The following is a 25866-nucleotide window of genomic DNA, read 5'->3' on the forward strand; positions in this document are numbered from 1 at the left end:
TGCAAGAGCAATCAAATATTTCTATGACTTGTATAAATGATGGTGGATGGCAGAGGAAGTTTGAATTTTTCACTCCTCATTTGTGGTTCAATTGCCAGAGTGTGTATTGCCTGTTTTTCCGGAAAGAAAATAGATGGCTTTGTCACTCAGTATGCATAAACTGTTGGTCTGTTCGCTGTCAACAGAAATGATAGCAGTTCTATTTGTCTTATGAGAGAGACATTGTTACAAAGTCTGAATAGCAGTTTTCACGAGAGGGATTGTTTGTCCATTCTGAAGTTATTTTCGTCAGACATTATATGACACATCTGCAGGAAGCCTTTTAAAGGCGGAGCGCCCTGTCGCACAGTGATACGTTAAGAGGAAAACAGAGAGGTAACTAGCATCGTGGTGAAGGTTACTTCTAGACTGTAACGAGTTACAGATTACTTGTAAATGAAGCTATATAAGTTCCTTCCTACTGCATTTATTAGGTTTCAAACAACAGGTGAAAAAGCCAAGTGGACCAGTGGTGCTGATCTCCTGCCAGACAAGAGGCGGGCAAATCAGACAACCAATCAAAAAGGAGTTCAGAACTTGGAGCGCACAGTGCTGAATGACTGCAGCCTGTTTGCACCCTGAAAGCAATCCTACCACTGATGCCATCATGAGAGAAAATACACTCATATTTGAACATGTTGATTATTGGCTGTAATTATTTTTTCCTCAGTAACTGTTATGAATCACAGTCACATTCATTTTTGGTACCTATCTAACTTCTAAGTTGCTCTTCTCCAACACTGTGGAAACTTGGCATTTCTCGTAGGCACTCCACCGACTGTGTGCTGAATTCAGAGGTTGCATCAAGCAAAATCTTAATACAAGTGCTGGTAATTATGAGCTGCTCATCCAACACTAATAGTACACCACAGAGATTACAATTTGTCTCTGTATCTGAAATGACAGACTGTCATAGACACTGGCCGTCCACATCTACCATGCAGCCTCATATCATCCCGCACTTGAACCAAACATATATTTCTTTCGAGGCGCGGGGAGAATAGCATCCTCCGTTTGGTGCAGAGGAGGTGTGTCCCCTTCTATCTCCACGAGAGAGGGAGTGAGGAAGAGGGGGGAGACAGAGGGTACCTCTCTTTTGTTCACTCCCCTCTCTAACTGGTAGTGTTTGACTTCCCCCAGCCAGGAGTGGGTAATTCTGGAGCCCTGTGTGAGGTTGTTAGATCACTGAGGCCCAAGACAGCACCATTCTTTGCAGACCCTTGACAGCAAATATGTGGTAATGATATTGTCTCCTGCTGGGTAATAACACACAATTCAGACTGCCACATACTGCAGTTGCCGGGGAAAAAATGGAGGGGAGAGAAAAAAAGAATTACACTGAAGTACTGGAGGAAAATGACAGGAGAAATGTCTTCAACCTGAAGTGCTATATTGAAAAAAATCACTCCTGCAGGACACTGCAGCGGGAGCAACTGTTTTATTCTGCACTTCTGAGTGATGTAGCATAGGATGCGACGGCCACTGATACCTGTGAGAGGAACAAGGTAGTTTCCTCATGCAAATGCCGATTTCTCTTCTTTAAAAATCGTCATTTTTTAATGACTATAATATCTCCTCTTGGGCATTTTAGTGCCCTGGTTGGCCTGATTGTTACACGCTGTGATTAGCCACTCTTGACAAAAGCTGTGGCTTCAGATGACTCGAGCCATACAACACTCTGCACAGTTAGTGTTAAGTATAAACAGCATTTTCCTACCGTGGAGACCTTTCATTGTTAACCAGACCACACTGGCAGCTTCAACCTTGACCTTTGTGTTGCTCCACTTGGTACTCGGCTTGTAACTGTCAACACCATCCATCACTAGCCAATCTGGGCCCGGGATGGGGGCCGGTCCCCCTGCTGTACTGTGAAATTGTGGCATGTGATCCTTAATGTGCGTGAAGTAGACAAGGCCCCGACACAATGCATCAAGCTTCAGGGGGGCTCCTCTGGGCTAGTCTATTAGCCTCCCGCTGTGCCTCTGGCTGCCTGGACTTACTCCTAGGGATAAGTTGGAATAATAGTGTTATGTCTGCATGCATCCAAGACACCAGCCCTAGCCCTGCTCACACTCAGGACTGGCTGTCAATCAGAATCCAGAGCAGGATAACTAGCATATCTGCTAATACTAACAAGACTGTTGAAAACCGTGTTCCTTCCCTTTTAAATAAAGAATTGTCACTGACAGATATGGAGGATATTTGGAAAGTCTTCAGCTCAAAAATGAACCCTCGCCTCATAAAATTATCTCTGCCAGTTCCTACTGCTGGTATCCATGATCTTAGAGGCGGACCTTGCATCTCAGTAGAGAGAGATGGTGTGTGTGTGTGTGTGTGAGACTCCCAATCCTTATTCATACATTTGACTACCGGAGTAGCGCTGTGCAATGGGCTAAAATAAACGAGAGCACCATGTAAAAAGGTAGCCTTGATACTGTGCAACTGGGTGCAAAAGGGAGGCACACTGAAACGGAAGAATTCATCTTTTCTATCATCCCCCCTGCTCAACTCGTGAGCAGAGGGGCTGATGGGTTCAGTCTCAGCCGCTCAGATTTGCATAACACAGACAGATGAACTCAAGTGATTGAATTGGGCTGGGTGGAGTGAAAAAAAAGAAAATAAAAATGAATTTCCAAGTGAATTAGGAAATGATGGAAACGGCAAAAGGGTACATTATTTATTTTTCACACTGAAATAATTACAGAACTAACCTTCCCTTCCCACGTGACAGCCCTCTGAACCCTCTTTCTCGCGATGAATTTGATACACTGGACTTGAATCTACTGGGGAATAAAACAGTGTTACCTATTATCTCCTCTCACCATCACACCTGTGTTTACGTCACCGCTGGTCCGGTCTGCTCTGCTGATCTGAGCCGCAAGACCCGCCCAGATGTCACGTCTTGTTTTCCATCGCTGATGTAACACTAATGTCCGTGTACCTTCCCGGTGACTGGCAGTGACCGTTTTATAGAGTCACAACACTACAGGAGGGGGGGAAAAGCAATTTCATGGTTGGCTCTGTGGTTAATGTGCTGCTGTAATCTTTAGAGAGGCCTGTCCTTTTTTGTTTAAGTTTCACAGAATAAAGGGTTGAACTATCGTGAGCTCGGGCCAATTAATCACTCGGCTAAAAGGTGGCAGGAAGCATCCGCCAGGAACGCGCTCGTGGTGAAAGCGTGTCCCCGTGAGTGTGTGGTTGAGCAAATAAGTTCTTCCAGAAGGAGTCAGCCTTTGGTTTGGTTGGTGTATGTGCTGACCATCAGCTGGTGTTTAAGGAGAGGTGAGGGTTGGGTTACTTACTGTGTGTATCTTGTGTGTGTGTGTGTTTGCGTGCTGTGCTCACACAGTCAGGTAAGCCTCTCTAATTGCTGCTAGGTGCATTAGCACTTAGCCACCACTCTCTCTCTCTCCCTTCCCGTGTCTTTGTTTTTCCTCTCAGTGCCAGTCTGTGGGCCAGAAGACAATCAGACCAGAAGGGTCATTTTCTGCAAGAGCTCACCTCCCTCCTCCAAGCCTCGCCACTGACAGGCTCACGCTCGGCAGGAGCCCTAAATTAACACTTGACGTCTGTGAGTCTCAGCCCTGATGAGGCCGCAGAGAGACAGAATGCCACAAAACAAACACTCCATCATTTTTGCTTCATTTCCTCCACAGTTGGAGAAACACACTCACCTGGAGGGTTGGAGAGGGCTGCGGTGACATTCACCCCCCGTATCTGTGGCTGTGGATCGGCCCTGATGCCTAGGGGCCAGGGTGAGAGGTTGAGACCAAATATGTATGGAGGGATGCTGAGCAGGAATCGGTAATTAAATAACTGTTCTGAGTGACTTGTGTGGCACCTGTTGGGTTTGGATCAAATAGCCAAACGTTTACATCAGTGAGTCAAGAAAGGAATGTGACTACAACCTGTAAATATAGAGTATTAAAATAAACTTGTGCAACATGAATGAAACCTGCTTTTTGTTTAATGTTTAAAAAAAAAACAATCCTTATGTCGCTTCATTGGGGTTGCATTTATCTGCATCCTGCTATTACAAAGTAAATGATTTGTTTTCCTGAGCACATCAACAACAACCCTTGTAATTATTCCTCACTGGGGATGTTCACAACAGTAGGACTCAACACTGTGGAGTAGTATGATACTATTTGAAGCCTACTTCAAACACAGTGCCCCCAGCGAGTTCCGATAGTGCCCGTGTCTATTTTATTATTTGCTTTATCTCTTTGTTGCGTGAGAGTTTATTTGTTTACATGAGAGGGATTGGAGGTTCGGTGATCTGAGCAAATTGCAGCAGAAAGTACTTCAGATAGGAATGACTGTAATTAGCATGCTCTTAAATGTGGAACGCTCTCCTAATGTTTTTGTTTACATGGGGCAGCTGATCTGTGACTTGGTGCGGGGGCGGCCCACAGGCAGGTTAAAATCACTTGTCATGCCAGAGATCATCATTATGAGCTTACAATTGGTCAGTGTTGAGGAACAATCAATGCAGCGCCAAGCAGACACTCAACCGCCAGCCCATGCTGTCAGATTTTCTGTTTAATTTTGTATCTATAGTTTGGTCTTCCAGAGTGGATAATTTGAAAATTTGAGTGTGTTTACGTGTGTATATTTGTATGTGGTCATGCTCACAGGTTGTTTTTTTTTTAATTTCATTGTTCTGCTACGCTTACTGAACTGGCTTTTGCTAATCTTAGCATCTACACTGAAGCATATGTTCCATGACACTCATTAAGAGCCAATTAAGAATTTGCTGCTGTGCCCAGTTATTCAGTCAGTGATTACATTTCACTGAAGGATAATATCCAGGTAAATTAAGATTTCCATTTAATTCAGCCCTGGTTGTCGCTGCATCTCCATTTCACATCATGGAACAATTGAGATCTTATCAAGGATTAAAGTGGGGGATATTACACCTAATTTAAAATATGCACATCTATGACTGCTCGCACCGCTTAAGCATCCGCCATGATAATGTGAAAAAAAGAAAAGAAGAAGAAGAGCGAAACAATTCTGAAAGAGCCTCACCTACAAAACTTGAAAGGCTTTGAGATACAATTCATCAAATTGGCAGAAGAATTTGGGGCGGAAATGCTGCCTTAAAGAGTTCTTGAGAAAGATGAAGAGAGGCGGCTAAATAGAGGGACACACGAAAGGAGCAAAGAGGAGACAGGAAGTTGGGAAACACTGAGAAAGGGGGTGCCATGGTAGTCAGGTGACAGTGTGACAAAGTTCTGCTTGTTTAAAATGGAAATCTTCCCAGACTTCCTCCCTCTTGCCCTCCTTCCCTCCTTCCACCCCCCCTTCCAGCCCACTACGAACACTAAGCTCCGGCATCTGAAGTGGCAACACTTGAGATGGTGAAAGTGACAACATCTTAACATAAGCTGAGGGGCTAAAGTGAAAGTCAGTGCAAACCCCCATCAAACCTCACTTTCCACCAACCACTTTCGCTCCTGCTCTGTCACTCCTCTTAACCCCTCCTCCACCACCCCACGCCTGGGCCACACAGCACTCGCACTGTGGCTGCTCGGACAGCCAGCCCGCCCTGTGCAACGGAAAAGCTGCAACTAGAGAGCGAGGGAAAGACTACGTGCGATTCAAAAAGCGAACATTAAAGTTTTCAAAAACTTGACAGAAAATGAAGGAACTTTTCTTTCCTCCTCTCTTTCTGTGCTTCACTGTTGGTTCTTGATTCCACCTCCAGTCACAGGTGCCTCCAAACAGAACTGGAAGCATGTAATCCGCCCAAATCCAGCCTCTTCCGAGGAGTGTAAAACCAGGAATGTTCTGTGGGGGTCACTGGATTAGACAGAATTCATGGTGGTAGCTTGGCTTGAGAGGAGGAATTAGAGGAGTAGGGGAAAAAGAGAGAGGAGACCGAACTGGTTTTGTATTAAAATGAGCTTACCAGGTGGTCTCCCTCCCAAAAGTGGACACAGTGTGTCAAGTAATCTGAAAAGCCCCCGGGTGTTTGTTGCTCATTGGCCAGAGGCCTGGTAAAAAGAGAGTGCGGGGGACTGAGAGAAAGCGACAGAAAGAGGGGGGGGGGCTGGCTAGGGAGGTGGCACTGATGTAGCCATTGAGGCCTCAGTGAAATGGCTGTCAGGCTTGGTTTACCACAATCACAGCAGTGATTAGGGCTCTTTTGATGACAGGTTTAGTTTTCTGTCCATTGGCAAGAAAGTGAGAATGGACAAGAGGAGGGTGGGGAACGGGGGAGCAGGGTTGGGTTGCATAGGGAGACTTTGGGGTGGGAGTTTACGCACTGTTGCAGGAAAATGGGAGGGGTGGAGATGGGGGGGGGGCTATATTAATGTCTTGCACCAGGGAGCTCCTACGTAATTTCCCAGCAGGTCGCGGGGTCAGGTTTGTATTTAGTTAGTGGTAATGATCTCGTTAGGGATCTGAATGGACCACCGTCTAAGCCCATTGAGGATAGCGAGTGTGCTCCCCCATCCCCCACCCCTGCCTGCCTTGTGTGGGCTTACACAGCCCGTGAACTGTGATTAATGGACTTCCAGGGCTTAATAACTTGCAAAACAGTATTAAACAAGGGAGGCCCCCGGACAATCGGAGAGGCTACCCAGGCGGAGTAGGAGGTGGCTGTAAACAGTGCCCAGCAACAATTGCAATGCATGGAATTAACTGAGATGGGCCACTCACAATGCTACAGCTGGCTAGTGGCAGGGAGCCAGGCCTGGGAGAAAGCTTCACTGGCGCTTCCAGGTGGCCCGGACCGGGCCAGGCCTTTTCAGTTTTGTAAGTGTTAAAAAATAGAAGGGGAGAAAGGCTACATTTGTGATGGGAAGACAGTGAGAGGAAGCCATTGAGCAGAGACAAGAAAGAGATTAAAGAGCACAGAGAGTGATAAGCAGATAATGGGGGGGGTGCATTCAATAGAACAAGTAATCCTTGACATGCAAGCACAAATATGAAGCCTTTTGTCTCTTGTGTGTAATTCAAGCCAGAATGTGTAAAAGTGGCAAAGCAACAATAGTGATCCACATAAACAAGTACACAGACACAGATAAAACACACTCATCTGTTCAAACGCACACATACATTTCATCAGCAGCTCCCGCCCCGCACCAACTTCCCACATCTCCTGATGTCTTATATTCCCTTTTTCCCACCCTTGTGCCCTCTTGTCTGCAAACAAATGATCCCAGCATGGAATCATGAGTACTGATGTGTAGAGACCACCCTCCACTCTGCCACAGAGCCTCTCTTTTTTCTTTATTAGTGCGCAGTTTATGCCGGTATAATGTATCTCAGATTTGTAAATATAAGCAAAGGGGCCACTTCACCGAGGCAAAAGCACTTTTTAACGGACAGCTCCTGTTTATCTGTTTTTGTGATGTGCATTTAGTGACAGACAGAATCAAATCAGTGAATTCTGACACTCAGAGACAGGTTTACAGTCACTTCAGCATCAATTTTAAATACATTTCAAATGTTTGTGGTCTTATTCAAAATCATATGTGGACATATGTGTGAAATGAAGAGCAGAGATAGCACTGATTGCCACTGTTACAAACATGTCAGTGGGATTTTATTGCAGAAAATAGATATTGGCACCAAACAGCAAAATTGCACAGTGTGTGTTCAATTATAGGCAATTATGAAACGATTTGGAAAGCATTTGATTAAAACACGAACAGGTAGTTTCTCCCATCGCGAGACATGTGAGATAAATGTTTTAGCAGAACACAACAGAACCACTGTTTTTATTCCTTAATCTCTTAAAAATATATTTGGTATTTGTTTATTATTCCCGTGAAAAACAAAAGAAATAGTGTTAGCATGTTTGCCTAATGTTGCATTTACATGTGATATAAACAAAGGAGGCTTAGCCGTTTCTGCTGTTTGACATTCTCTTCAGTTTGTTTGGTTTTTCTCGACAGCGTCTCATCTCCAAACGAGCGACACCGGGGTCATCCTAATCTGCTTTCCCTGCAGATCACAGATGAGCTGGACAAAAGCTGACTTCACCATTCATTCTACTATAGAAGTCCAATATGGCTCCAAAATATTTGCCCAAACCCTTTACTTAATCAGCTGATGAGAGGTTATTCAGCACCACAGTCTGCTGCTCCATCCTCCAGCGCCCTGATATGTGTGCATAAAATTAATGTGAGAAAGAGAAAGAAAAACCCACTTAAGAGCAGTTCTACTGAGAGCAAACTGCAGAAACTATTTAACAAAAATGAAATAATCAGATTTTAGTTCTTAACAAATGTGATTATGCAGAGGAAAAATATATTATGTGCTGTTATTACACTTTGATTTTGATTTACATGCAGTAATGACATTTAATATGTGTGTGTGGGAATACATACTGTTGCATTATCTCTCTATCTCCCTCAGTGTCCTCACAGCTGTCGCCCGCATCACCCCCACCCCAACAACCCTCTCTTGCATCAGGGTGTGGGTGCAGTGGGGGCCTTGGCCCTGATGAGGCCGAGAAGGGAGCCACTGCTGCGCTAAGCCTCTGCCTCCCTGCTCCCTCCCCACCTCCTCACATCATGAATAATGCATCAGAGAAATACATTTATCTTTTAATAGCCCCGGCCCCCTGGCTGAGACCGTTCAGCCTGGCTCAAACCGCCACAGCACAGGGCCGAGGTTTCCCCGCACCACCCCACCCGTGATTGTCTCCGCTCCTTTTGAAGTTGGGCACTTCTTAGTGTCCTAGAGATGGGTAATCAGGCTTGATTTTGGAAGGGTCAGGCCATCTTTTGAAGGGGCGGTCATCCTCAAGTTCAACCAAGGAGGGCTGCGCTCATGCTCTGTGTAAGAATTACTGTAATTTTGTTACACACATACACCGCCCAGTGAGAAATTAACTAAAAAAAAAAAAAGATGGCTGTGATAAGAATATTTTAGAAGGTGCTGACTAACTGTAAGGTAAAAATAACATGTTTGTTTTTTTAAAGTTGCTGCAGCAGAGCAAACACCGACTGTGGAGCCTTAAGAGACAAAAAGTTTGATGTGTTTCCAGCATTTTTTACAGTGCATCAAATATCCCTGAAACTTGTGCCTCTGAGATGTAAATATCTATTTTTGGACACAATTATAAACATATGTGCTTGTGTGTATTTTGCCTTTATTTGATTTGATTTTTTTACAAAAATTAAAATGAAATAGAAAACTTGTACCCATGAGCCTCAGATTAACCTCACGTATTTCCCATGCTGCCATGAACACAAACGACATCTAGTGTGTATCAAATAAAGACAGCACCCACATTTTAAATAAGATTTCAAATCAGGCAGGCCTTTAATGCGATACGTCCTGGTGCACCATAATGTGGGAATAGCGCCGTCTTTCTTGTTTAATAAGGATCAGGAGGATTTCGATCCGGCCTCCTTGTCCGCACTGCCACACGTCTGCACGTGTAGCTGGTTACCTTCACCCTCTGTTTGTCTACGATGATTTAAGGCTCAACCGGCTCTCACTGTGACACCTGCGGGAAGAGACACACGAGAGGGACTGCAGTGCTTTCATTTCACCCTCTATTTGTTACAATGAGCAGATAGCTTAGAAAAGGATTTGTCACACTGTAATCAGTTAGTTTTGCTTGATAGTGCATTGTGTATGTGTACGATATAATTTAATGCTTTTACCTGGAATACAAACATTTTTTTTTCCACTGAGGATTCTTATTATTTATTTTATTAGATTTTTTTTTTTAAATTTAAATACATGCCTGTATAAATGACACCAGTGTGGGACCCTCTTATTTTAAAAATATATTTATTGAAATCCAAAGCGTGATTTGCAGTTATTTAGAAAATGTTTTTTAAGGAACTATCTTTTATTAATAAAAGATAATAAATATTTCCCAGTGTTCACACTGAGTGAAACAGCACCCAGATACAGTCTGAGTGATTTCTCGTCACATCTTTTATATCACTCGCTTGTGGTCAGATTATCACATAACTGAAAAATACGGGGAACAAAACACACTCGAGAAACACTGAAGCTGACATCACTTTTTCAGCCAACAATAACAAGTTCAAGCACACACTTCTTCCCAACATGCCCCCTCCTCGCCCTCTCCCTACACACACACACACACACACACACACACACACACACACACACACACACACACACACACACACACACACACACACACAGCGAAACTGAAATCTCTTTCCTCCACACGCACACGCACAACACGGCACCAAACCCCCTCTTACCCACCACTCCCCTGCACCCAAAACCTTCAAGCAGCCCCGGGCTTGTGTAGTCATGCGTCAGTTGCCCGGCACTGGCGATGAGGCCTTGCTAGCCGTGGCTGTAGCTGGGTCCTAGCCAGCAACTCCTCAGCTCCCTGCACTGCTCTATGGAAGGCAGAGAAGCTGAAAGCACCATTTATCATCACTTGTGTGGGCAGCATCACCACGGCAACGCTCAGGCTGGCAAATGCCACTGCTGTGAATACTAATGAGGCTCTTGGCAGGCCTGTGTTGGCGTAAATGGGGCCAGGGTTGTACTCTGTATGTGTGTGTTTGTGTGTGCATGCGTGTGAGCAAGTGCTGGGCTCTAGGAGGGCTACAGTAGAGGTAAACAGTCCAAAGGAAATCAATTAAGTGTTTCCACAGTGTTTGGCAAGAGCTCTAATCTTCAGCACCACATTTTAAAATAAGGGCGAAATCTGCCTTTAATACCTCCTCTGCTTTCTGCATGACAATAAACAAGCAGGCAACAATAAACAGCCGAGCACAGCCGAGCTTGACTAAGTCCTCCAGTCTCTACTTTGAGAAAACACAAGTGAAGTCATTATTCCAGAGTTCTTTCTTCGCCGTGCAGAATGCCTTTTCTTAAAGCCCAACAAACAAACAACGGCAATTATTCCCTCTGCGTTTCATATTTTACACTATTTATTAGTGAAACAATCGCCAGTGACTTAAAGTTGTGCTGTTAAGTTGGAAATGTAATGAAGTATCAGCGGTGCATTGGCATGAAGTGAAGCATACCTGCCTGCCTGCTACTGACACCAGCTTTCAGTCTGAGCGGGGCCTTCACCTGTCAGAGATGCTGCCTCTCTCCATTTCACTGTGACTCTTATGTTAGAGTGACGCTGCGAATAAATTGGACTGGAGCATGCCTGCTTGGCTCTTTATTGATTCAGGCACTTTGATTGAGCGGGGATCTAATCAATTCTTCAGTGGTAGTGAGACGCCAGAGTAAAATTATTCTTAGGCAAACCCTTCAAACGACTTGTCATTAATTTGCCTCTTTACTGGCACTTGTTTGCTGGGAACGAGATGCGTTTTGGGCTTTCTCTGTCTATTAGCGGGGTTGTGCTCCTGGGATTTTCATGGGCTGCTAAGCTTACGGGGGGGGGGGGGGGGGGGGGGATGTGTGTGTTTGTGCTTGTGCACAAATCTGTTTACGCATATGTGAACTGGAGGTGATTGGGCACACTATGCTTGCTCATCCTTACAGAGTGACTTATTAGTGCTAATTGGGAAGGACAGTTCAAACAAGCACAGAGGAGTGGTTGTCACACAAGCGTGACAAGAGTGTAGAGAGGCAGGCAGTGCTGGGTGCTCTTCTCAGCTCCAGCCCTCCCTTTTCCCAAACCCAGCCCTCCCTGCCACTGCCCCCCCTCACTCCCACCCACCACCCCGGTCGTCCCTGGCCCCCGGCCTGGCCATGAAGAGTGGACACAGAGTGGGCTCTTTGTCTGGACACAGCCATTAGCAGTCAGCGGACTTCAGAAATGTGAGCAGGACAAGGCAGTGGACAGAGGCGCAGACAGAAACACGGCTGTCTGAGACACTTAGGAAGTCAACAGCTGACGGAAGGGCCAGCACAAAGGAGGAGCTGCTGAAGCACAGGGGAGCGTGATCAGCGTAGAACATAGACCTCCCTCCCTCTGCCTGTGGAGCCAGTGCACACACACACACACACACACACACACACACACACACACACACACACACACACACACACACACACACACACTACACACAATCAGATTAATGCACATAAACATGTCTGACATGCTTGTGAAGAAGGCACACGCAGAAGACCGCACACAGACGTGAATGTGACACATCAGCGCCTCCATTAGCCGGTGCAGAAGATGCGCTGACATCACATGATAAGAAAAGCATTCTCTTTGCCCTGAACCCTCCTGTTAATGATGAATCAACCGGTGGTGCATCGACATTAAGACCTCTTCCTGCAAAATGCTCCATACTGTTATTTAGCACATTTTTTGCTGAAAGATGCTAATTCCAATGATTATTTAGTACCATAATAGCTGCAATTATATTCTGCACAAACTGATATAAGGTATAAGCACCAATTAGTAACTGGTCATTATCTTAAGCATTTGGTTCAGGGAGAGTGAAGTAATAGGCAACCATTCAGTAACCCCTGCTCAGAAAAACGGCTGCATAGTGCCTCAGTAATTAGTGGAGCTTGTTTTGCCTTTAGTCTTGAAAGTGGGTTGTATTTCCAGTAACCTGCATCACTGCTTGTTGCTTGCAGTCATATTTTGCGATTACAGAGACAGGCATGCTATTAATGGGTAGCATGAGGACAGTGCCACATTTAATTATTCTCTCTTTGGTCATGGCAAGAGGGCACTTTCAATAAAAAAAAACAGCATTTTTCAGGTTTTTTTGTTGCTGTTATTTCAGAAATGAATACATGTGCTATGAAACCAAACACTGGTGTGTTGATTGTTAAAAAAAAAGTGTCAAACAAGCCAAATTTTTATGCAAACATGTATTTAGTGCCCAGCAGAAAAAAGGGTGATTTCATGACAATAATAATGGAAAATTCTGCACTATATGAAAAAGCACTATTTTAAAATGATATGTAATGGTGATGGCCTGGGCTCTGTGTGTGTGTGTGTGTGTGTGTGTGTGTGTGTGTGTGTGTGTGTGTGTGTGTGTGTGTGTGTGTGTGTGTGTGTGTGTGTGTGTGTGTGTGCTTTCTCAAAGCCGTGGCAGCGAGGATCACAAGAGCAGTATCAAAGCACTTGGTCACCATGCGAAATGTCTTCTCACAGCAGGAGGTTGTGGGATTGTTGTTGGCATTCCAGCTCTCTTTGAATGTCAGCCTCACTAACAGGGCAGTTGGCCTACATGGCACTGCTGACAACATAGCTCCACTTTCAACTTTTATTCTTTAATTTTTTCCCCCATTTTTTTTTTTTTGCCCGGCACAGCGCCTCTCAGTGGCAAAGAAGATGACAGGCACACGAACTGGTGTGACAGGCTTTTACTTTATCCCTGTGTGCCTGTGGACGTGCGTTCAGGTGAATGCCGGGCCAGCGTGCATTATTTAAAATGGCGTGAAAGTTTGTTGTTCGCAGTGACGGGACTTGTGGAGCACGGAGCCCAACGTGCTGCTGGGTATGGGGACAGCTGAGCTCACAACAGCTCTGGACATAAATCTAGCTCACCCCAACACGCTGCTCCTGCTTAATAGATGTTTAACTAAACCCCCTCATTTGAAACAGTTTGACCCCAGTTCGCTAAAACACAATGTGAGAACTCCCCAAGGATTAGGCCCTGACCTCCCAGGGAATGGAGGGAATGGCCCACACTGGTTATAAAGGAGGCTGCCATTGTGCTGTCCAGGCATGGGGGAGGACAGTGTGAGGGAGATACATGCCAGTGGGTGGAGATAGCCTTGTTGTAACGACATCTTGATGGAGCATCTTTCCCACCCACCAGAGCAGCACCAGCTCTGTATGTATTTTAATGAGGCTTTGTGTCTACCCACATATAGCCCCTCTACTGACAGGGAACGTGTTAGCAACATGCCCACCCTTTGTCACGACACCCAATCATATAATCGACTGGCTGGCTAGATTTATTCTCTCCACTCTGTGTGCGTCCATATGTGCAGGGGTGTAAATAGTAAGTGACCTTTTACAGGCAGTGCACTGCAGAGCTGCCATGGGTTGTAAAGCTGCTGGGCTGAACTACAAAACCCATGGAGCTTTTGTGAGCTCCCCGTATGTCTGTGCATAGGCATGGTGGAACTTAAATAAAACAAACTTCAAACTTTAACAAATCCACGATTTATAAGGGTCACCGCGATGACAAAAGTACTTTGCAAAACGCTTGTCGTGAAGACGAATTTGCCTTTCATGTTGTAAGATCAAAATAATAATTTTTTACTTTTGAAGCACTGTCTTTTCATTCCAAAGTACCTCTATTGAGAAAACAGTGAATGCGGGGTAATTTTATTTTCTTAAGCGGGGATATGGCAGGGCTGGGGAATCCAATTGTGTGCCAGGATGCAATTCACATTTTATTTTCTTAGTTACTGACCTTGATCGGGGGAACTGCAGGGTCAGAGCCTCTCCAGTCTCTATTGTGGACTCAAATAGAATGTTAATGAATTGGTGCACTGAATATGAAAACGCAGACCCGCTTTCAGCACCCAGTCAGACTGCTGTGGCATGTTGAGTGCTTTGGCAGCTAGACATACAGTCTGCCTTGCTCAGAGTCTGCTGCTGACTGGAGAAAAGGTGGGTGGGAGTACTGAGGCTGATTCTTTTCTTTGCTCCTGAAGAATACAGCGGTCAGCAGAGGGAGGGGGGGGGGAATGACGGGTCAACGTATGTGTGCGATTTGTTGGTATGGATAGTGCGTCTCTTGGCCTACAACTGGGTGCTCTGTGATCCTCAAGGTTTTCCTCGCAGAGTACAATGGCTGATTTAGGGTGCACCCCGGCGCTTCTCACCGGCCCCGGAAGTGCTTCATTTTGTTCAGAGGACAGCTGCACGGCTCTGTTCATCTTCCCCTGCCTTCTGATTGGCCTGGCATGCTTGAGAAGGGCATGAGTACTGATTGTTTCACACAGAACCTGGCATGCTCTCAGTTGGGAGGATTGTTTATTGGGGGAAAGGCAGGACAGAAGCAACAAAGAGAGCCAGGAGCCAACAGTGGCTCTGAGAACATCCAGAGACAGTCTTCAAAGGAAACAAGCATCTATACAGCAGCTCCAAGCCACCATGAAATATTACAAATGGCGACAGAATACTCATCTCTCTAGTGCCACCTCAATCAACGGCTTTTCTAGTCAAGTATTAACCCCTACTAAGCCAGAATGAGCTGCAGAGCACGAGCGGCCATCGAAGGGCAGCTCACAAGCAGAGAAGTCTAAAGATTCATTATTACATAAGCCGCCTCCATATTGAGACTTTCCAGCTTTTTGTCTGCATTCATATTAAAAAATTATTATTCTTTATGGTTTATTTATTTATTTTATTTATGAACATTCATCAATATATGAATCCTAAAATGTTCCCAATGATGACGGGACAATTTCACATTGAAGGCACACAGAAACACTGAGACAAAACGGACTCAACGATACGCGCCGCGATTTGAATAAATCTAATTATTAGTTTGAGGCTGCAGTTACAACTGTGTCTATTTACTCAGCCTATTAAACGAAGCAGCATATTTAATGTCACCCAGCTGAAAAGTTGAGCTGAGTTTCACCTTGCATTTGGTATCTAAATGGAAAAAAAAAAGGTTATCCTTTTTGAGTTTGACTGAATAGAACAGATCCCAGAATTCATTTAGCCATGCCTATTTCTCTTTCACGGCCCTGCGCTGAGTCCCTCTATACAAGGATGAGTGAGTTGTGGCCTCGTGCTAGCCTCCATCTCCCTGAAAGAGGAAAGGGAGAAAAGGCAGCAAGTAAACAAAAACGCATCTTGGAGTTGCTTTTCCTTGCCTCTCCATCCTACTCATTTTGAAGCAGCTGTGCAAAGAATGTCAAAAATTCAGAGTGTCCTCTTTTTATATACCTTTCTGTCAAGTATTTCTTTTTTCCCTCAGGTTCAGATGGAAACCAATGTCTGATGACACATCTGAGGTACTCTAAAACGACCCGGAGAGAAAGGGAGAGCAAGAGAAGTGAGGGGAAAAAAAAAAGAGAGGAAAGAGATGGGTGTGTATTTGAGCACGTCTGCGAGTTTCAATCTGTGCGTGTGCTTCGCTGTGTGTGCGTGCATGTGTGTGTGTGTCACACACACCATCTGAAGATGGTGCAGATGTCCACGCTGTGGATGGTCTCGCACACTGTTCAACATGCCTCAAAAAGAAGGGATTTTCCCTCTTTGTTTCAAATTTCACACGCCGTCCAAATGGGCACAGGCGCGCTTCCAAAATAAATAAATAAATGGATGTATCAGTGGCCAACATCTGCAGATTATGATTAGCATTTGGAAATTGCGTCCTTGAATGAGATTTGGATGTCGACTGTCAGTCTTCCTTTATGAGTGCGACTCCTATTCTGGGGAACTAGAGGGTACCGCTTTGTCCTTAAATTGGCTACAATTTGGAGGGAGAAAGAAATCCTCTTCTCTCTCTTCCCCTCTGCCCGTTATGATGTGCCGTCTGAACAAGAAAGAGACACTATTAATTGTGCTGAATATGAATAGCTGTATTTGGTTAAACAGTTTCAAAGGAAATTGGCCCAAAGGAACTTCTTTTCCTCTTCTTCCCCCTACTGTCTGTCCCTGCTTTTTCTTCTCTCTTTATCAAGATTTTTTCTTCCCTCTCTAATTTTACACTGAGCGAGCCGGCCGCTTTAGTGCGGCTGCATTATCTTATGTATTCAGCTTTCAGCTCCTCTCCCTCTCCCGATGAGGCGAGGCTTAATTGGGCTCTGGCTTTAAAGTCTGTAGAGCTCTCCACTTGCTCATAGAAACACATTCAGGGGCTGCTCATTCACTTCGAGTATGTGTTAGATGTACAAATATTATTTACTTTTATACTCCAAATCAAAAGGCACACACTTCCTGCCTCTCTACACACAGTCCGTGCAGGAGAATTCACAGTTCACTTCACTTCAGGGTATTTTTCCCCCTTCTTCGTCAGCGGCGCTGCGAGAATGTGCTGCTGCTTCACAACAAAAGTATTATTTAAAAGGCCTGTTTCATTACAATGTAATGGCATTGTTGATAAGAACAACCCTTTTAAAAGACAATAATTATTATACTGCCTTCCGGTGCTTGTCGCAGAAAATAGAGAAGCTTCCACATTTCAATTTTAAAAAGAAAAAACAAAAGACAAAGAAGAAACTCTGCGTCCACTCCAACTGTTTACTGCAACTGATGCAACGTGAAAATTAGCTTTTTACTGCCATCCATAATTCAGTCTGTGTGTGTGTGTCTAAATTTCCTTTCAAATTTCAAAACATACCATTTTAACAGTGAATGAATCCCAAAAACAATTAAAAGATATTAACTGAGAAATCAGCTCAACAGCAGAGCAAATTCCTGAATTATTCCAGCATGATTGTTACAGTAAAAACACACACACACACACACACACACACACACACACACACACACACACACACACACACACACACACACACACACAGTAAATAAAAATAGACACAGATGGCAGAAGTGGAAAATTAAGGTTTCACCTCTTGGAGATCAGGCAAAGAGAATAGCTTTGTACAGCCACTCCTGCATTCCTCACACCTAAACAACCTCAGCAATTAGCTGCACCATTAGAGCCTGGAGAAGGGAAAAGGAGCTGTTAAGAGAGACATGCTGGAAAGAGGAGGAGGAGGAGGAGAGAGAGAGAGAGAGACGGAGGAACTTGGTGGTTCTTGTTCCACAGTGAGCTGCAGCGCTGTTATGTGAAGTGTGTCGGTGCTGCACGTCGTCGAAGCCGGGGCCTTTTCAGGCGGGAGCTGATGAACTGCAGATGAACAATTTCACACTTCCCTTAGACCTGAGCTTACATACAAACTCCTCCTCATTAGTTTTTGTCACTTGCTTGTGTGCCAGGCACAGGAATAAATGAGACCACTATCAGCTGCTGCCTTGATAAGCTGCCTTATCTCATTAGGTTCCACATCAAAGTTAATCAGAGATGGGAATAGTAATTGGCCGACTAGACAATGCCACAGATCATGGGGCTTTTGTAGTGTATGTCATCTCCAAAACATCAGCAGGCTGGGGCTGGAAGATAGGGTGCATCTGCTGGAGAGAGAAGGAAAGAGGAGTGTGTGCAGGGGGTGCAGGGTGGGAGTGAGAGCTGGGAGTGAGTGTGCATGATGAGGAGCAGGGGGTGGGAGAGACTGAGAGAGAGAGAGGGGATGAGAGGGGAAAGGAGTAATGGCAGAGGCATAACAAGCAAGCTGCTCAGAATTAATGAGCTTACTCAATAAGAAAAGAATAACCAATCAGTGTGTGTTGGGCAAATATAATTTGGGAATAATTGCTTGATTGCTTTTCTATAGTAGGCTGATTTGACCACACACAAGAACTGAGAATTAAGATGTCAAGACAAGAATTAATTTGGCAAGCGAGGGCACACAAATGTTCCTCTCGCTCCCCACTCAGACGGCTTGGAAGGCAGCAGAGCCGTGAGTTGGAGCGCACTAATGATGAAAACACAGTGGTAGATTGCGTATTCATTTCCCTGTCTCTATTTTACATAAAGAGAGCCATGGCTAATGCCACAGATGTTGGGATATCATACAAAAAAAAAAGGGAAAAAAAAACCTGTGCGTATGCTAACACATTTAATTGGCATTTTTGCATATTCCACTCCATTGTTGATAGCTAGTTGCAGCTGATTGTTCAGTTTGTGTCCTCACTGATTTCTGTGTGTGTGTGTGTGTGTGTGTGTTTTGGATGGGTAACTGTCTGTGGATAGTAATTGGTGCATTTTGATGCTTCCCATCCCCAAACAGTGCTTATTTCTGAAGTCTTCTCTCCTCTCGATCGCCAATTCATGAAGGCTTAGAGTGAGTCTTTCATTACTTGCTACCTGCTTTAAGAAATCAGTGTCAACCTCACTCGCACACACTTGTGTGAGAGGCAATAAGAAAATGTTTTTTGTCCTCTAACAAAGTGCCGTGGTCAGAGTAACACATTAGAGAATAACCGGCAGGACTGCAGTTAGGAGAAGAGCAAAATAACACCCACCCTAGGACCCTAATGGCCAGCTGCACCCTGCTAATGATACATACGTGCACGCACGTGCACATGCATACACATGTAGCCCCCGAAGCTCTATTTCCATTACAGGGTACTGTATACGGTCTCCCGATGTACACATGGCAGGAGTTTATTAATAGTAATCATGAGGCATGATGCAGGATAGAATACAATATTAGTGCCACATTTGGAATGGATTCAGCCCACCCCCATTCAATTTAGATTTGAATAAGAAATGTATCCCAACCTGACCACATGCATATGAATCGCCACATATATTTGCTCCCACATGTGTCTGGTACTTAGTTCCAATTAGGCTGAAAACACTGCTGCTGTGACGGAGGCTGCTCACACCGTCTCAGTTATCACTTCTCTGCAGGTTCCGCAGCTAAGGCTATTCATTTTCAAATGTGTGTGTGTGTGTCAGCGTGTCAGGGAGTGTATGTCCGTGTGCTTGTGTGCATTGACATTATTTGAGCAGCGAGGTAAGTAAAGGGAATAAATAAGCAGGCAGAGGTCCTGTCATGATGATGTTATTGCCGCCCTGGGTTTGCCTGCAGCATTATGAGGACAGGCACACTGCCATATCCCTCACTGTCACATGCACACACACTTCCACACATACACATGCCTGCGTGCTGGGGATCTAGGGCACATGCTCTAGGTAAATTTGCTTTGATCCGCATTGCACCTAATTGAGTCACAGGCAATGTCTCTATTCCCACATCAAGGAATTTGAAAATGTTAGATTATTTCGCTTGGGGATTAAACCTAATTTTCGTGTGTTACGCATTAACCTATTAGGCTGCTTCATCTGCATTGCTAATGCTCCGGTGCAGACAGCTGTCACTGCCCTGGAAAAAAAACATGATCATGCAATCCTTGAATGAGTGATCCCTGCACTGATTAGTGGCAGTGAACTTCGCTGAGCCCAAGTGATAAGGCTGCAAAATTCCCAAGTTGCCAATAGCTCCGAAAATTATCAGACTGTAGGCAAAGGAGAAATTGTGCCTTCCGGCTCAGGGGCTTCAATCCAGGGTTTGCCCAGATTGACATTATTTAAAGCTATGGAAATGGGCTCTGGCTATCTGGAGGATTGCTAAAATAAGAAATTTTCCAGCAACATTTATGAATACGCTGACAGGAGAGGATGGGGACATAAAAAAATAAATATATATATTTATATATATATGCTGTGCACATTCTCGAAAAAGCAATTTTAGGGTAATTTCATGATTTTATGATCTAATCTAGGTAAATAAATAAACAGATATGTGTGGAGCGAAAACCCATATGGCTGTAATATTCTTAAAGGACCTCGGCAATCTTTACTGAGAAGCTACTTTAACAGGAATCACTGTGCACTCTATGTGCACACCAAGTGCATTGTTTTCTAACCTGATGCAGCAGAAATGGAAACAAAATCCCTTCAATCACCTCCTGTTGTTTAGCCAGGACATACTGGCAATGCAACATCTGTGCAATGTGCAGTACATGGAAAATGTATTATATATCTGTTGGTGAGTAAAATAACTCCATGTTTTTTGTAGATTCAGCTTTAGCGACCGCTGGGTTACAAAATAGTGGACCTCCATCGTGGACAAACAGAATGACTGCTGGCACATCAGCTCTTTTTAACATGCACAAGCACTAGTGAACTGCCATTTTGCATAGCTTAACACAAGTGTGCGCACTGATCGAGAAAAGCTGCGCGCGTCCGCATGCATGAGCTCAACACGCCTGCCTTCGAGTGTGTGTGTGTGTGTGTGTGTGTGTGTGGATGGATGAGGGTGTTATCATCACCTGTGAAAATGTGTGCTGAACGTGGGGTGGAACTCTGCCCCTGAGCACCAATTCAAATGAACACAAACATCAATCGCTGGCCGGCCCCTCGTGTTTCCAACCTTGGTGGGTGACATTGCCATGTGTGTGCTCCACCCACGATGCATCTGTGGTGCTTTAATGACAAGCAGATTAATAATCCTGTCTGCCTGTTTACTGGGTTTTTATTTTTTTTAATTATCTGTTTTCACTTGTGCTTAAGCGCTATGCAAATTGAGGCATATGCATGTGTGTGTGTGTGTGAGTCTCAGGGCTGTGTGAATGCGGTACTGGACACTTCAGCTTGGCTAATGGATACAACTTCATTGGATATGGTCATTATCATGGATGCTCAAGAGTGATGTGACCTCACATTATCACAATAGATCCCATACTATTCTCATCCACTGTCTAATTATGTATGGGTGCTGGGCGCAGTCCACTATACTCACAATATCCATCTTGCCAAGGTTGAATTAATTTGATCTGTTTTTGTATGCTTAGTAAATCTTTTCCCTTTAGATGTAAAAATCAGCCTAAATAATGTAACGGGTCCAATTTCACACTGAAATATAAAAACAATGAGAGTCTAGTCAGAACAAAAGCTGGTGCAGCGATAACTTTAGACATTGCCGATCGGTAACCCAGCGGCTGCAGCCTGAATGTGGGGAGTCGTGGAGCACAAAGGCTAATCAATGTCAGGGTGGAAGCGGAGAATCCCTTGGCCCACCCTATTTGACTTAACTGCTCCGTTTGTGCTCCCACTGATCCTGTGGTCTTTGTGTACATTGTAATGAGTGCTGACATAATCCTGCGGATTTTCCTGGAGGCCAAACCTTTGCCACCCCCATCGGGCCTGGGGTTTCTCCTCCGATCAGGAGGGCTGCCAGAGGGGGAAAAGACAGAACCACAATGCCCCCCGACCCCCATGAGATACTTACATTTAGGGATGGTTTGAAGCTCTCTGTGACTGAGCTAGTAACCCATTTTAATCCTATTAACACTAGCCAACAAAAGCTAAATCTGCTGCAGGACAGGCAAGGCTGGGGCACGGAGGCTGGGCTGAGGACAGAAAACGGGGGCTGAGGGAGATATTGTGGAAGTATAAAAATTGTGCAGTAAAGGGAATAAAAAGATGCTGAACTGGAAAGCTTGCCCTTAAGGGTGCTTCTTTTCTTAGGAAAGGAGATGGGGAAATTGGGAACAAAGGACAAGAAGAAGAACATAGAAAATTACAGAGAAAATCATGAACAAAAAGCTCCTTTGTGCCGGGTCAGCCTCAAAGAGGTGGACCACCAATAGCCACTGTCAAAAATACACAAGGTTAACGCATTCAGCAAACATCCATCACAAAGCTTGAAGGATGTGTTTCTGACAGAACGGGATAATAAACGTACAGCAAAGAGCCGCGCAGGAAGTTAAGACCGGTGTCTTGTGGGTGCTGGTACCTCGAGGTCGAGAAACAAAGACCAGGGAGCTCTCAATGCACTTTTGTTTTGGGTGCATCGTGGGGCAAAGAGGCCAAGTATGCTGGTGGTCCTTGCCTCAGCCCCATCAGACAGGGAAGGGTTTTACACATCCAGTGTGGCAGCTTAAAACTCCCCATTGTACGAAACAAGAGGGGAGTGGCAGGACCCATACAGACAGAAAGTGTTCTTTTTTTTGTAGCCAAACAGGGCAGGATATGACTCTTTAAGGGGCAACAGGGTGAATGAACAATAAGGTGCATGAAGAATGAAACCGAGCACAAGGCACACTGATACTGCCGTTCCTCTCTAGGTGTCTTCAGCCATCTCTCAGTACGGTGCTTTATGCTTGGACATACTGTAATCCCTCGCCTCTTGCCCTTCTTTTCTCTTCCAATCCACAGCTCCTTCTCCTGCCTCTGCATTGCTCATCACCATATCAATTTGTAATAACAGTGGCTTCATCCAGCAGTAAAAGCTATATATATATATGATTATAATTGCCACTGTGGGGTCTAAGTGATGAGGTACGATGTGTCATTACAGCTGCGCCGGGTAGTCTTTGACATGGGTCATTACAGACAGAAGCCTTAACCAGAGATGCGACAGGCCGTGAACCAAAACTCTGAGGGGAATAGTGGGCACCCGTGTTCGTGGCTCCAACATCATTATTTAGACACATCAACACAAAAACCCTTTCCCTGTGGAGTATCTCCAGTGTGGCCTGGGAAGTGTGCATAATGAGTGAGACATGGGATTGGCTGACTGGTTGAGACAGACAGTAAGCTCCTATGAACCTCTTGTGAGGTCTGCCCTTCACTCTTCCCAGGGCGAGGCCCTTTAAGTATTCTAAGATCCCTCTCTGAGAAGGACCGTGCTTATGGTAGACTTGTATACATTTATGTATGGGTCTGACCTTTCCTATAATGAGTTTACATCATAACCATTGACCTAAAACAAATTCAACAAAATGCTCTAAGCAAAATGAACCACAGCTGAAAAACAGGAAGTGTGAAACAGAAGCAGAGCCAATCACACAGTGAGAAACCACATTAGCGTAACGAACACTGCTCCTGAGTAAAGTCACAACATGTTAGCTGGCAGCTAATTAGATAACAGCTTATCTGTGTTTCATAAAGATTTCATAAAGATCCTCCTACTTAGATGTATGCTGTGCATATGGTTAAGTTAGACAGTCTGAACCTGAACGTTCACTGCAAAGTGATTGCACAGGTCGCCTGATGGGAGGCAACCTGTCTCCAAACAGTCACAGTCTCGCTCAGATTGACTGCAATCACTCTCAGACAGATCGGCAAAGGTTTGCAAAAAACAGCCATCTAATTAATTTTTTTGACAGACTGCCAATCAATCTGAGTCGGTCTGTGCTGACGAGCACAACTCGTCTGTGATGCATCTCTTTGTAATAGGGCACAACTGGCTGTATTCTGGTTATTTTTCTAATAAAGAAAGCTTGCTGAGCACCTGTAATGCTGTAATTTTTTGCAGGTGAATTGCCATCCTGCAGCAACTACGTCACTACTTGTGGAGGAATTTGTGTTTCACATCTATGAGGTTCTGGCTGGAGTCTGAATGCAAATAGTTAATGTGAATTTCTGCGTATGTAGACAGCAACAGATTTGAGAATTTCTCTGAGTGCATGTAATTGGCAACTCGACTCCATTCAGTTGCAAACTGATAGCAGACCGATGCCATCTTACTGCCGTTTAATTACCCTTCTGATGCACCAAAGTCGCTCTGAAGACAGCGTCTGACTGAGTGGCTGCTGACCTAGTCCCCGTCACTTCAAAGGCAACAAAATCACAAGTTTATTGCACAAAGTTGAATCATTTTGGTCCTGCTGCAAAAATTTGTGTGTGCCAGTGTGTCCTTGAGGATAAGTGGAGGACAAAAGGTTTCAATTCGGAAGCAGATGAGCAGTATCTGAAAGCCACGACCTTAAATAAGAAAAATCCAGCAAATAACTGACACACGATCTGTGGGTGCATCTGGTCCTTCAGTTGATCAATCTAGGGAAACACGGAGAAAAGGCTGAGGTGTGCCACATTACACAAGAACTGGACTAACAAACAGCGGCCGCAGGTCGTAACCACATCTTTGGTTAAATCATGTAGAGAGGAGATCAGCGGAGAGGCACAACGGCGTCTGTAAAACACGGCGGCGGCTCTGTCATGGTTTGGGGCTCTAGTGGTGTTCAGGACCTTCTCAAAAGTGATGGAAAAAGTACCATCAGATTTCGATCCACCGTGCAATACCATCTGGAAAACATCTGGTTGGCAACAGCATGACGACGATCCCAAACACACTGCCAGTGCAGTAAAAGCACCTGGACAGAAAAACACACAGGTGAACACCATCAGTCATGGATCGGCCTCCCCAGAGCCCGGACCTCAACATTACTGAAGCAGTGTGGGATCATCCTGACAGAGAACAGAACAAAAGGCAGAAACATCCAAAGAAGAGCTTTGAATGTCCTTCAGGAACTCCTGGAGAACTTCCTGCAGACTGCTTAAAGAAATTCAAACTGAGAGAGTTCAGGCTGTGCTGAATAAAGGTGGTCACACCAAATATTGGCTTTCAGGCTCGTTAGAATTGTACAAACTGTATTTCCCTGTATGTTTGCTCATTTTAATGAATCGCTGCACCTATTCCTCATTTTCCAAGCAAAATAAAAAGCATGTATAGAATGATATCCCCAAAAATCCAGTATGGGTACTCTTGTAAAAACAGCAGTTTGCAGAATCTGGCGTTTTGATGAACAACTCTGCTGCGGTTGAATTAAACTAAACAAGAGTTACATTTTTACTCTCAGCTCTAACCCTGGAAGCTAGCACTTTACTGTGCATCAGAAATAAAAACAAGCAGTCAAATCATTTACATACTGAAATAAATAACACATTTGAAAACCAGGATTCAATAACTGAGATGCTGATTGGGATAAAACATTTGATCTTTATCTTCATTTTTACACAAAAGGCTCTGAATATTCCAGATATTTCCAATTCCCTCTCCAGATTCCAGCTCTCCTTTAATGAAGACTCTGCATGGTTACATCATTCATAAATATAATACACATGTGGATGAGATCAAACTCTGATGTCTAATAATCTCAGTAAACAAAAATGTGGTTTAAATACGGAGTGTGTGTGTGTGTGTGTGTGTGTGTGCCTGTTTGTGTGCACATACGAGTGAGAAGGAGAATAAATAGCTGCTGTGGCACAGTGTGAATACCCCGACATCCCAGTGTGTGCCCTGTTCACAATAGAAGGGACCAACCTACCAGTTAAGATTGCAAATTCAACGCGGCGAAGTGGGTTTGGTGGAATTGCATGGCTATATTGGATATGGCCTCCTGGCTACAGGTATATGATAAGCACTTATCTGCTTGCACTAACAGAGCACACGCATTCAGAGGCTTCCTTTCCTTTCTGCTCGAGTATGTCTTCCATGTACAGTGATGCACGCACGCACACAAAACGCGGTACAAATGTTTACGTCGCAGAAATAATATCTCCATACAATGGAAAGAAAAGCAGCAAAATAAGTAGACGCCCACCC

Source organism: Archocentrus centrarchus, chromosome 22, assembly GCF_007364275.1.
Source record: "Archocentrus centrarchus isolate MPI-CPG fArcCen1 chromosome 22, fArcCen1, whole genome shotgun sequence".
In the NCBI taxonomy this organism is placed as follows: Eukaryota; Metazoa; Chordata; class Actinopteri; order Cichliformes; family Cichlidae; genus Archocentrus; species Archocentrus centrarchus.